At 46.0% G+C, this 13,856-nt stretch overlaps 1 protein-coding gene across 2 annotated transcripts in view; it reads right to left on the bottom strand.

Moving 5' to 3' along the window:
* LOC142572404 (ornithine decarboxylase-like) overlaps window positions 1–13,856 on the bottom strand; it is a 79,913-nt gene that overhangs the window by 31,210 nt on the left and 34,847 nt on the right. Inside the window, exon 1 of one of the 2 annotated variants that reach the window (XM_075681497.1) lies at window positions 6,097–6,200. The exons of the other annotated variant lie outside the window; for it this stretch is intronic. The gene's annotated coding sequence lies outside the window, so the exon portion shown is untranslated. Of the gene's footprint in view, window positions 1–6,096; window positions 6,201–13,856 lie in introns of those variants that run through there. 2 annotated transcript variants of the gene reach the window in all.

Below are 13,856 nucleotides of genomic sequence, written 5' to 3'. Positions count from 1 at the left end.
ATGTTCCAGAAGTAGTAACTGGACTTCTGCAGCTGGAATGCAGCTCTGTTACTGCAGTCTTGGTACACTCAAGTGGCATGTTATGTCCTCGAACGACCAGGGTGGGTCTATCTTCTCCGTTTGTTGCGTGTAGCATAATCCTAAGGCTTGAACCGTGTTCCGTGATGCATAAAAATTTGAGCGTGCCCTGTTACCCACACGTCTCAAGAGGGCTTTCCCTGGAGACGACTCACTCAAACGTAGTAGTTGGCTCATGAGAGTCTGCGAAGCCTGAAGTCGCAGAGGTCGTGACTCAGCTTCGTAGAGTACTTCTTTGTTCGATGCCGGCTGAGGGACTCCCCAACACAGCGGAAGACCTTTTCGGTGTATGGTTTCTCCGCTCACTAACTATTTGAGGATAACATCAGAAGTAGCTCGTATAAGAAACGACTTGTAACCAACGCTGTATGTAGCTGCAGCATCGTCATCGGTTGGCTGCCCCAGCGGAGGCCAGCGACTCGCTTGAGCACATGAAGCCTCTGTGATGATGATGCCATGATGTGGTCAACAGCGTGGTGCCAGCGTAGCTTGTGATCCAAGGTAAGGCCAAGAAATTGGACTTGGTGACTTCTCGAACTTGGTACCAGTTCAAATTCAGGTTCAAGCTTGTAGATTTTGTTTTAATTCCAGAAAATAGTGTGAATGATGATTTCTCTGCCATACATTGTCAAGTATTTCTGTGTGTGCTTAGATTTAGGTGCACGTTAAAGAACCCCGGGTGGTCAAAATTTCCGGAGTCCTCCACTACGGCGTGCCTCATAATCAGAAAGTGGTTTTGGCACGTAAAACCCCAAATATTATTATTATTAAGTATTTCTGAATGGCTTTTACTGCTCCGTGGGCTATTCGTGCGAGGCGACGATGGTGGTAGCCGGAGACCCGTATGCGGATACCATCGTCATATATGGACGATGATATGGTCATGGGTGTTCGATTGTTTAGTATTATTGGGAGTGTCGTCATGGCAATGTTAAATAATAAGGGGGATGAAATACTCCCCTGTTGTAAGCCACGACATATACCAATCTCATTGCTCAAAGTGTCGCCAAGATGAACTCTGATGCGGTGATCATTGAGAAGATTGAGAAACGTATGTATAAAGTGCAAAAGATGACCCGTGGCGCCTATTGCTTGTAGCTGGCTCATGATGGCTGAGACACGTGGTCGTTTGAGACACGTGGTCGTAAGCCTGTGAGACATCCACAGAAACAGCAAGTGTCGACAGTCCGTCTGGATTGTTATGTTCTATGTAACTTGTAAGCCCACAACCTTGTCTTGAGCACTTAGACACTGCCTAAACCGAGTCCTCCACTGCGGTAGTTTCTATCCCTACTCGACGTACAAAGTAAGTATTGTGAACGCCATCTTCTTCATTACCTTAGGTCAGATATACCTGTGTGCATGAGTCAAAAGAAGTCGGATTTTGTCCAGGCTTCAGAACCGCCACCACCCACGCTACCTTCCATACATCTGGAATATCCCCTCTTGCCCACACTTCATTAAACAAATTGAGCTGATGACGTCATCTTTCAACCGGTAGGTTAGTCAGCATATGATCATTGATAAGGACAGGTCCCACCGCACAGCAACATCGGAGGCTGCCCAAAGCTAGTCCCAACTCTCTCAGTGTGAAAGGAGCATCCATGAGAGACGACGATAGCGGCGGAGGCGGGTTGGTTTTGAGGTCAAACCACCGCACCAACTGGCAATCAACTGGCAGTGGGTCAGTGCAGTCAGCGCCTTCGCAGAGGGAGGGGCAGTACGGAAACATGATGAGCGGCAGCGGAGCCAGCTGTGGAAGACGACGAATGCGCGAGCAGCGGCACGACCGCGTTAGTGCGCTTGCGTGGAGGGGCGCCAACGAGCCAGCTGTGGTAGAAGTCGACGACGAACGTGCCAGCAGTGGCATGAGCAGTGACGCGCGCCATCGTTGATAGTTTTTGCTCACGCAGATTTGTTGGCGGACACGAAAACTGCGCGGAACCCTAGCCGTAAACAGCTTCGCTGTAATAAAGTTATCATGACCTACAACACAGTGCCACATACATTGCAACTACAACATAATAGCATGCTGATCCATAATAGTAAAGATAAGTTATGCATACTTATGACACCTACAGCGAAGAAAGAAATTCAGTACATTTATTTACTTATTTATTTATTGCTTGTTTTACTTATTTCTTATTTATTAGTGCGAGTATTTATGTTGAGCCATTCCTCTGGAGCAGGTATTTTTTTTTATATTCCACTCGAAAATCCTTTTGTTTATTTTGCATGGTCTGATATCTTGTCCCAGACTTCCACTGCAATAAATTGCAGTGGAAGTCATTTTCTATAGACAGTGTTAGTCGGCGGAAGATTGCAATTGCGCAATGTGACATATCTCGTTCCAGACTTTCACTGTAATAAATCGCAGTAGACGTTTTCCTTAGATAGTTTTAGTCGGTGGAAGATATAAATTCTGTAATGTGAGGAGTCTAGTTATGCAGGATGAAGAACAAAAGATTGATGTACTGGCCCCCTTAGGTATAAATATATTCCAATAGGCCGAGCTGTTATAGATGTACTTGTCTTTTTTTCTTCATTTGGACCATTGAAACAATACGGAAACAATTTTCAAAAATATATTTCTGATAGTATATATGTTATCCTCTGGGACATCTGCGTCCATATATGTGCCTTAAGGGAGCTGGACAATTACGTGGCACTCTTAGCTGCTTCAACCGTAAAAGTCCGCGAAACAATTTCTTGCGGTAGGAAGCGCAACTGAACATTGCTAATGTTGCAGCTGATAACACGTCGTTTGGAGCTTTGACTTGGAACACTCCGCGCGCCTCTTTCGAGTGGGAGCTCTTGTAATTTGGTGCCAGGGGGTTTCGTGTCTTTCGCACATTTTTATGCAGCTGCATATCTTCTCAAGACTTGTGCTGCGCTTTCGGCTCAATGATTATCGAGAAAAATTTGCGCGACTGCTTGGCAGAACTGTAGCGATGTCAGAGCGGGCATAGAGGGCTCGTCAGCTTGCAGTTTGACGTAAATGATGTTGAAAACGTTTGCTCCAATGTGCAGGAATTCAAAGAACACGCGAATGTACTATTTTATGTTTTACTTTCAGTCCACTTCGTAAGTTACCTTTGAGCTTACACCACGTGACTAGAAAAGCCTTCATTTTTTTCTGCCAATGTTATGAAGATATGACCGTTTTGCTCAGCATAGCGAATTCTATCTTTTGCAAGCATCTTTAGGAAGCTGTCCAGTTTCATAACAATAGAAAATATGCTTAGTCCTATAATATAGTTTATTACCCTTATATATACTTTATTTACCTGCGCTGCTCGCGGGAATGAGCTGTCGTTCACTGTTTTTATGCCTTCTTTCATTCGATGACGTTATGACTGCACATGTTATTTTTGTAAGCAGTAATTGCAAGATTTTCGGATGACACACCTTCTCTGACTTTTTCGGTCGCTTTGAACGTTCCAGCTTCTCTGGAATTTCTGCGTCAATTTCTGCACCAAGGTTGTCAAATTATTTTTTTTTCACGCTGTTAGAGCAGACTCATTGTCGCAGTCATCCAAAACATATCGGAAGCTTTTCTTCAGATACGAAGAATTTGCGTTCTTATACTGCCATAATTTTGAAACATAAATGTTTTTATTTAAAATAAAATTGGGCACACGTAAAGCCACTAAGTATAGAAGTTTATTCACTCCAAGTGGCTTTTAGAACACAAAACTACCACACCCAAGCAAACGCCGCCAATTGGCTTGCAGCATTCCGTCACGGTACACTGGGACACAGATGTCTCAGTATACCTCTTTCTTGCGAAGAAAGTGGTTTGTACTCGTTTAAATTCAAGTGTCGTGGTTTGTTAAGTACCCTCAACCGCGTTATACTACACACATCTTCCTTCATTGATTAGAACAATCTGCTGAACTTGTACTTAATTCTGCAACGGCAAAGCACCCCATTGTTGCATAACTCCACCAAAGTTTTGTCCGGGTTTCATCACAGAGTTGTCAGCCAAAATAAAATATTTCGGTAGCGGAAGCTAACTAGTTCCGTACATTGCTCTCAGTAGGTATATAGTCGATGAACGTTCTGTATTGAGATGTGTTTCAGATTAGGGAGACTTGTGTCCCATATCCGTTATGGCTTTGGAGGGGTTGTTGTGTTAAATGACGCCATTGGCGGTAACAGCAGTTTGATTGCCGTTATATGTCAAGAAATTATATTTCCGTTTCATTAAACAACTGCGCACTGTGCTGATCATATCCAGCACCAGTTTTTCTAAGTGCCCGCTTCTGTAGTTTCCGTTTGTGTTCAAGGTTTGTTGTCACTGTCCGTTCCCGTGAATCGACGCAATAGGCCAGGTGACAATGAAAACAAGATAAATAAAGAAATTGGAGTATATTGTTAATAAAATAATTTCTACTCATTAGCAGCCTATTGCACGCAGACCCTAAATTTGCAGATACTGAGTTGGTATCGATACTGATATTGATACTAAGTTGATACTGACATTGCATTTTTGATGGCTGTCGAAAATTACACCCAAATATTGAACTGTGGCAGGGAAATACGATCTCTCCAATGCTATTCACGGCGTGTTTACAGGAGGTATTCAGAGACCTGGATTGGGAAGAACTGGGGATAACCGTCGGTTGCCTTGCAGCGTTATACCTCCCACTTCAATTGCTGCTTCTTGTTAGCAGTAACTATGATCGCTGCATGCACTGCGGCTGCTTAGTGGCTATGGTATTGGGCTACTGAGCACGAGCTCGCGGGATCGACTCGCGCCCACGGTGGACGCATTTCGGTGAGGGCGAAAACACTCGGCGACTTCGATTAAGGTGCACGGCAAAGAACGCCCCATGATCGAAATTTTCCGGAGTCCCCCACTACGGCACGCCTCCTAATCACATCGTAATACTGACACGTAAAACCCCATGATTTATTTTTTTAATGATCGCTCTCTGATCAGCGTACAATAGCATCTCCGCGGAATTTGTTATTTTTGGCCGATATTTCGCACTCAGCGAAAACAATAAGGGTCTTATCCCTGCTGTACACCTTCTTTTTGTTTACATTATGGAAGATGAAATATTGCGCAATATGACCATTCGTTGGCGTTCGCTTATATAAAGAGAAAATAAGCCCAACATTCTGCCACAGGAACCGTAGTGCTTTGAATCGATTTGCAAAATTCCGTGGTCTATTGTATCGAAGGCTTTCTTTAGGTGATGAGAAATTACAGTTGCAAGGAGGTATTGTGCAATGCCATGTTAATTTTTTGCGCTAAAGTTAGCACAGCTGTTAAATTGGAGTGATGTGAACTGAATCCATGATGCTCAAGGCAAATTGCATGACATTTTTCTAGAAAGATGCTTACATGTGTTGCAAGAATATTTTTTCAAAAGTCTTAGTGACATTACTCAGGACAGATACAAGTACGTAACTTGAGGGATCAGAGCGATCGCCGGCTTATATATCCGTACGACCTTGGTTTTTCTTTTCTTTAAAAAAGAGGGTTACTTGGATGTACGCAACGAATGGTTAAATGCATGACATAAGAGGGGGCTTGAGATATCAATATTACCTTTCACAAACCACGCTGTAACCCCATCTAGCCCTGTACCAGCTGGTGCTCATATTAGCAACAATATAGTGAATTTCCTCAAAATTAATTTTGTGAACAGCAAACGTATTCGATGAAAGTATGAAAAGTATTCGGATCTGTCAGAACAGAATTACGCTGCTTACGCTTGACCGATTTTAGCGAAACCTTTATTATAGTGACCCATGGTGTATGTATCGATAGCGTCAGGTCTACCTTCACAACACGCGTTGTGAATGTGGGTTGCCAGCAGGTTCCTACCTAGTTATCTTACAGTTACCTTGAGCTTGCTCAACAAGAAGACATTAATACTTCCTCTTTCACGCTCTCATGACCGATACTGCCTTATTTCTTAAGATTTTAACTGGCCTATTATTAATATAAGTTACTAGTTAAGGTATTTCACACAAGGTAACAAAGAACTCCGTCGTGCAACTCACCAGGCTAGGAACACCTGTGTTTCCTAGTTTTAAGCCTGCGTCTGCAAAAGCGCAACATGAGCAGTCCTATATCTATGGCACTCGGCTGGCAGTTTTAAATTACATGCTTTGTTTCGGCGCACGTAAACAAGGTATGTTTTCCATGTGCAAAACGTTTGCGAGGGTCATGTCATAAGGAGGTTAATTGGCAAGAAAAAATGCGAAAGGGCGTCTCACAAATGTCACTGGGTTGAGTGGTGCGAGACGTGTCCACATACAAAAATGAATCAGAAAAAATCAAGGCTACGAGCTGGCACATGACTGGCCCATCCACAACTGCTTAACAGTACCTTTATCGGTTTAATATATGGTCGCAACGCGATAGCACTGTAGACAGGATGACGATGTCACACAAATAAAGAAAAGAAAAGACAGCATTAGAATAAATGAGCCGACACATCAACTTCGCGTTCCCAAGAGGGAAATAGACGCTGTCAAATACTTCTCGCTTCGTTGGCCTCAACAATCCTGCTTTAGGACGCGGCTATCCGCCTCACATTAAATGGTGCATAATAGATTCAAGAATTCGGCGCACTTAATCATTAGGCTAGGTACAGTTTGCCATGAGTGAATTGAGTACAGACTGCTGTTATGGGCCGTTTTTGTTCTTTTGTCAACCGCAGCGGGTTCCTCAGTGACAGGCCTAATATGACTTATGCCAAGAGATTGTGCAAGATTCTTAAATCGGAGTTATGGCGTCAGATGCGGTTATTCCAAGACAGTTTACGTGTTTGCTGCGCCACACTGCCAGGAGGGTTTGCTTCGGCTTAACTGCGGGTCTACAGGCGGATAGCATCTCAAAAGACTGTTCAGATGGCTTGCTGTGCTGGGCTCCCTGCTCAAGGTCACTGACAAAAAGAAGGGTTTCACAGAACAAAAGCCTGTCGTGGTACTGGGTGACGTCTCCTTGCCCGAAAATGTGTCCCAGACCCTGAAGAAGGAACCAAAATTCGCCTTTTCTCCCCAACTTTCCACTCATGATCTTGTAATTAACCATGAGATCTCTTTATGGTCAAGCGAGGAGTACAAGGAACTCTGTCTCTTAGATGGTGTAGACTGTTTAAAAATATGTGCCCCCTCAACGACCCCTCTGGTGTGGGGATAAGAAGTTGGAGAGCGTGGTGAACAGGCAGAACCGTTTGGTTCTTCTACAAGTAGACAAGGAAGGTGGGTTTGTTGTGGCGCCTAAAGGCGTGTTCAATAAAAAATGTTCAAATAAAAAACTTCCTCTGGCTTTTCGCACGTGCGCTGCACTTGGCCGTAGAAACATAGGTGTCAAACGCGGTTAAAGAGAAGCCGATGTTTATAACTGCATAAGTAATGCAAAAATGAAACCGGCACGCCGAATGTATTGCCATGAACAAAAAAATGGAAATACACAACTTTTTCTCTCTATATAGAAAGCGCCGAGTGGCTCGAAAAGCCTCCAATGTGGGCGATGGTGGGCTTTGATTTCAACTTGTGTTTGCTTGAGGGACTCTGTTCGGATAGGTGCTACGCTTTCCAGCGCGGCCGCTGTTCTATTCACACAGCGCGTTGTGCTGCCAGTCTCCTGAAGGGGCTTGGTTTGCGTCGATTACTGGTGCCGCCAAAGAGCATGCAGTAGAATTCAAACAAAAATTATTGTCACCCTTAACATGCCTTCTTCTTCCACGAAATATAAACACTGCGCCTCGCACAGTTCACCGAAGAGTCCCAGGCTCCTCAGTAAACTTCATGCCTCGTACAACAAATAAGAATCAGAGGAAAACGAATATTCAGTAATTATTTTGAAAGCATTCCATTAGGTGCACACTCGTAACTTTCGGTACACGTCACACATAAGGTGGCCCCGTTTCCTAAATATACTAAATATCTGCCGTTATTCAGCCTACCCGTAAAATGTGGGGTAACAATTTTAAGCGTTTCTTATAGCGCCTCTAAGAGGGCCAAGAACAAGCGTTTGGGAATTTTCATTTAACCCCTAATTCGCAAGAGCTTCAAAATGTCTGTGCATATAGCACATATAAGATTTCCCATACTTCTTACAGCGAAGCTGTTTATGCGGACTCTATACCGTCGATGTCGGACTCCGCTAAAACTATCATCATCAGCAATCACCCGAGCGTCGTCTTCTTCTTCCACAGCTGGCTCGTCGCGCGATCGAGTTTGCGCCACTGCTCCTGCATTCGTCGTCGTCTTCGAAAGCTGGCTCGGTTGCTGCTCATCATTTCAGCGTGGATAATTAGTCGAGATTAGTTAACCCACCTGTGAAGCGACGAAGCTAGGAAAAAAATTCGAATTAGAAAGTTGCAGAGCGGTTTGCAAACCGTCCGAATAAACAGTTTATTGCTTTCTATCTATTAGGTATTAGTGTTTCTCAGCTTAGTGATGATACCCACGAAATACGAACAAAAAGCACCACATGACTTGCCCGCTTGCGCGATAGCTGTAACCAAATTGAACATCCCTAAATAAAGAAACTCAGTTTTCAGAAGGCTGAAAATGGTAGAATAAGAGTATCCTAAATGGCCACACACAGTCTTTCACTAAATTTACGGTTATTTTTCATGCGCTTTCACAGCAAGCGCTCGAAGAGGTCACCTTCTGTAGCGATACAACGCTGGGATCTTCTGACAAGCCTCGCTGTCATTTCCTTGAACACCGTCGCTGAAATGCTGCGGAAGACTGCAGTTATCTTGTCCTGTAAGGCTTCTGGAGTCGTCGCTTCTGTCGTATATACGTGATCCTTAATATATACCCACAAGAAAATGTCAAGAGGGTTGAGTTCGAGCTATGTTGCCGGCCGCAGCACAGGCCTGTTTCTTCCTATTAATTGCCCTAGGAAGGTAACATCAAGCTATGCTCATGCTAGACTGCAGCTGTGGGCTGGGCCCCGTCGTTCTGATGCCACATTGCGTCAAGCCTGGCAAGTGGCATTTTGCAACAGAAGTCTTCAACCAAACCTTTAAAAAATTCGGATACCTCTTGCCGGTCACAGTGTTGTTAAAGAACACTGGTCCAATGATTGTGCTGTCCTATTCCTCACCAAACATTAAAAAGCCACTGATATTGGTGTCGGAATCTTTCTAGCCAGTGGGGATTTAGCTCACTCCAATAGTGTACGCTGTTAATGTTTACTTGACAATTTCGGGAAAAGCTAGCCTTGTCAGTCCAAAGTACCTCGGTAAGAAAGTGAGAATCCTGCTCCTCCTGAATCAAAATCTAATTCGCAAAGTCGAGTCCCTTTTGGAGGTCCCTTGACTCCAGGCATTGATGCAACGGCCAATGATAGGGGTGCAGTCCAGCTGTTTTCAAAATCCTCCAGGCAGTTGAGCTCGACACACCGAGCTGTACACTCATGCTACGCGTACTAGCGTGTGCATTAGCCGCCATGAAAAACAAAACGCTGGAGCGAACCTCATTATTTATGAGTGAAGCTCTCTGCCTCTTTCTTGTGAAGCTGCCGGTTTGCCACAGCGACTAGTTGCTGTTGAATATTGTCATCGGGCTCGGTCGCATACCCGGGTGTCAGCTTCGAAATATTCTTGCAGCCTGCCGTCTCTGTCCGCCTGCGGCTCCTTGGGCAAGGATCATGTCTGCTTTTTAAAACGAAGCTTTCTTTACTGCTTTCTTCGACTTTCCCACTGCTGCTGCTGTTGCTGCTGCTGCTGCTGCTGCTGCTGCTATCAGGCACACCGCGAAAGGAAGGGGGGGGGGGGGTCACAGTGTGTGCATACATAACAGGAGCGAGTTAGAGAGTAAAGACGTCGCTAGAAACTCGGTTACACCCCACCGCGTCAAATGTACACAATGCCCTCTGGAGCTCTCTTCCCGTCACCACATTAGACTCTTGACAGCTGTAATTGCCCGTGACTCCCCTTAGAAGCATTGCAGGAACTGCAGTACTTGTGGACGTAGATAGAACTGTAGGGAGGGGAAGAGGCAGTTCCCATACAAGGGAAGGGGGTGGGGAGGTGGCGTGAGAAAGCAATCAAACCTACTACTACTTCCTACTACTACACGACGGCGGTTGCAGGCAAATTGGCTAAGTTCCAGGTAGGGTACAGTAGGTTGCTGCTACTTATGAAAAAATAGACACCATGCAAATATGTCAAGCGGAGAAATTACGCAGTGCGTGAAGAAGCGTAGCCGCAATAATTAAAGCACACCGCAGGGTCCAGGCAACACTACGGAAGCGGTCGACCGAACACTTCTGTGCCCGCTGCGTTAGCTTTGCGGCTGTGGCATGGCTAGAGGCCGTGGATTTGATCCCAACCGCGGCAGCCGCATTTCGACTCCGGCGAAACAGAAAACGCACCTGCACTTAGATTTTGGAACACGTTAAAGAACATAATTGTGTAAAAATTAATCCGGAGTCCGCCACTAAGCCGTGCCTCATAATCCGATTGTGGTTTTGGCACGTACAGCCCCATAATCCAATTCACGTTTAATACTTCTGCCACAATGCGATGTGCCATGTGAAGCAATGACTATGCTTAACCCTCTAAGAGGTTATGAAATATGGTGCACAACAGGGCCTCAAGCAAGCACCTCTCCTTGTGAGTTCTGTGTACTACGCAAACAGCAGTGGTGCCCGCAAGGTAACGCTTAACATCAACTCACCACTCTTGTGTTAGACTAAACATTGAAGAAATTAAGCTTTAGCCGTCAACATCACCGCTAATTATGGTCAGTCAAAGCATCTAGCACAAAATGCTTCGCTTACATCGATTCCCACAGTGCGTGGGATCTGCATAATTTTTCCTCGTTGGATAAAGGCATCACGAAATTTCTCGCGCTTTAACAGCCGACGCAAGATAGTCTGTTTATAGCTGCCTGGAACTACCACCACCACCACGTCCGTCATTCGCTTGCGTCGCTGCCTTGTCGCTTTTTAAGTGGCAGTTTGTGCGCGGAACGCTTCGAAGCAGTGAAATCACGACGCGCAAGCGGGCATGTCACGTGGCCTGTTTCTTTGTTTTATTTCGCACGCATTAGCAGTAAACTGAAAAACACTAATACTTAATAGATAGAAAGACAGAAACTGCCTATTCGGACAATTTGCAAACCACTCTGCAACTGTGTAATAGAAACGTTTTTTTCCTAGCTTCGTTGCTTCAGAAGTTGGTTAATGAGCCTTGACTAATTAACGAATTAAGCAAAATATAAAACAATAGCGTGACACACTATATGCAAAAGTTAGCAATATTCATCTGGTCGCGTCGTCTTTAGAGTGCTTGGGCATATTTTTAAACTCTGGCTACAGTTAGCTGAAACACCCTGTATAAGGGGCTTGTTCTTAAAAGGTCCAAAATTATTCAAAATTGCATGCCAGCGGTAGATAGCACAGTTCTAATCCATTGCAAAGATTACTCGATGAGGCGGCCATTACATCTACGAGAAATTGAAGTGAAATTCTTCGTGAATCAATTAGCGTAGCAACGCTATTTAGCTTTTTAAATAATCACTTTACGGCACAATCTAAATCTACGAATTACAGCCAGTGACTTCGGAAGGCGTGTCCGCTTGCAACAAATTCTTAGGAGTGCAGCAGTCTCGAGATGGTCAGTTTCAAAGTGTGCGAAGAAATGAATTGGCGTTCCAGCTACTTCTTTTGAGAAAATGCTGTTTGATGCATTGAAGCCACAAACTATCTGGAACACCAATTGTTTGGACCGGACTGCTGGTACGATCTGTTGGGAACTCGGCGCTGACGCCCGTGGTTGTACCTGGGTCGCAAGCCCCAAGGGTAGCGTTGGCCTGGCGGCCTGGGGTACAACTGGAAGCATCCGAAGGTCCCGGCAAAGCATGAGTCGACTGGTAACAACGAAACAACTTGTTTATTTTAACATCGCAAAGAGTTGGCGGTCAGGTTGACCGAAGTAGAGAGACGGGAGAGCACTTCACTCAACAGAAGAAATCGGAGCCCTCCTTTTGGCGTCCGGGGGCAGCTGTTTTTATACTCTCGCAGTTGAGGGCAAGAAGGAACCCCTCAAAAGACGAGCACGTGAATGTACAATGGGCTAATGGTGACGCACACTGTCGTAGCGATGCCGTAGCACCATGTCGAGCACGATCTCGTAGCACCCTGTCGTGGCGCTGCCGGTCGGACACAATGACTGTAATGAGATCCCTGCTTTGGCATCGCCTGTTTCGGGCACAATGACTGGAATGAGATCCCTGCTTTGGCATCGCCTGTTTCGGGCACAATGACTGGAATGCGAGGATGATCCCTAGGCGGTCGCATCGCCGCAGTCGCGCCTGGAAACACCTGGCGATGAGTGTTGCGGCGACGACGATCGGGCCAAAATGTCTGCCGCCCCGCCGCAGTCGCGCCGGCAAAACCACGTGTCGCAGGCGAAACGCAACAGACCGCCCCGCCGGGGGAAGGAGATCCCGATGGACAGGGGACTGCATCCGCTGTCCGGAGGGATGTCGCTCGATGATGCTCATAACCGAAGTCGGGCGTCCCTCGACGTTTCTTGAGCGCAGCGCACAGAGAAGGCCTCGTTCTCTTGTTCAGGTTCGCACGGGACACTGCAAAGTGACTTCGGGAGAGTTCACATTTTTGTTCTCGTTCCCGGCAAGCGTTAGAACTACGCTGAAACTCAACCGCTCAGTCAGCAAGCACGGCACAACCCTCACTAAGCCCTGCCAGGCTCTTTCCCCTTTTTATACCACTGCCTAGTTCCTTACAGTAGTCTAGCATCACTCAGAACGCGTCCACAAACTGAAAAATTGCACTAGAAAGCATATCATCACTTTGAAACACTAAACAAAAGCAATATGTTAAAAAAAAATCCTGCCTCAGGAAGAAAAACATCAGTAACAAACAATTTTGAGGCTGATTCCTACGTTAGGGGCTTCGACTTAAGCCATCGGCGTTACCGTTGAGACTCCCCTTTTTGTAACGTACCTCAAAGGAATATTGTTGTAAAGCGAGGCTCCAGCGCAGGAGGCGGCCATTTTTGGGAGAGATGGTCTGCAGCCATTGGAGAGGGCAGTGATCCGTCTCAATGATAAACCTCGAGCCGGCTAGATAGCATGACAATTTCTGAACGGCCCACACGAGACACGCACACTCTTTCTCGGTGGCGCTATACGCCTGCTCACGACTGGTCAGCTTACGACTAGCATACAGGACGGGGTGTTCTACTTCTCCATTTTCCCGTTGGCACAGTACAACGCCCATGCCTCGCTCACTAGCATCGCACTGAACAATGAACCCTTTTGTATAGTCTGGCGATCGTAGCACAGGCTGGCTTGTTAGGGCACTCTTTAGGGCGCTAAAAGCTCTTTCCTTGGTCTCGTCCCAGACGACTGTTTGAGGCTCTGTCTTTCTTAGAGCATCCGTCAGGGGAGCCGCGATATCAGAGTACCTAGGGATGTACCTCTGATAGTAGCCGGCGACACCCAAGAACGACCGAATATCGGTCTTGGTGCGCGGTTGCGGAAAGTCTCGCACAGCGGCCACTTTTATTTCAGAGGGGCGGCGACGACCCTGACCAATCACGTGACCGAGGTAGACAACCTCGGCCTGTGCTAACTGGCACTTAGGAGCCTTTACTGTCAAGCCTGCTTCGCGCAGGCGGGTTAGCACTGCCCGCAAGTGTGTCATATGCTCAGACCAGGATGCGGAGAATATCGCTACGTCGTCTAGATACGGTAAAGCGAATTCTTGCTGTCCCCGCAACACTTTATCCATGAGACTTGAAAAACAGTATGGCGCGTTCTTCAAA

This window comes from Dermacentor variabilis, chromosome 2 (assembly GCF_050947875.1).
Source record: "Dermacentor variabilis isolate Ectoservices chromosome 2, ASM5094787v1, whole genome shotgun sequence".
NCBI lineage: Eukaryota > Metazoa > Arthropoda > Arachnida > Ixodida > Ixodidae > Dermacentor > Dermacentor variabilis.
Note: the sequence above shows the minus strand (reverse complement) of the source record. Positions and strands in the feature narration are given on the sequence as shown.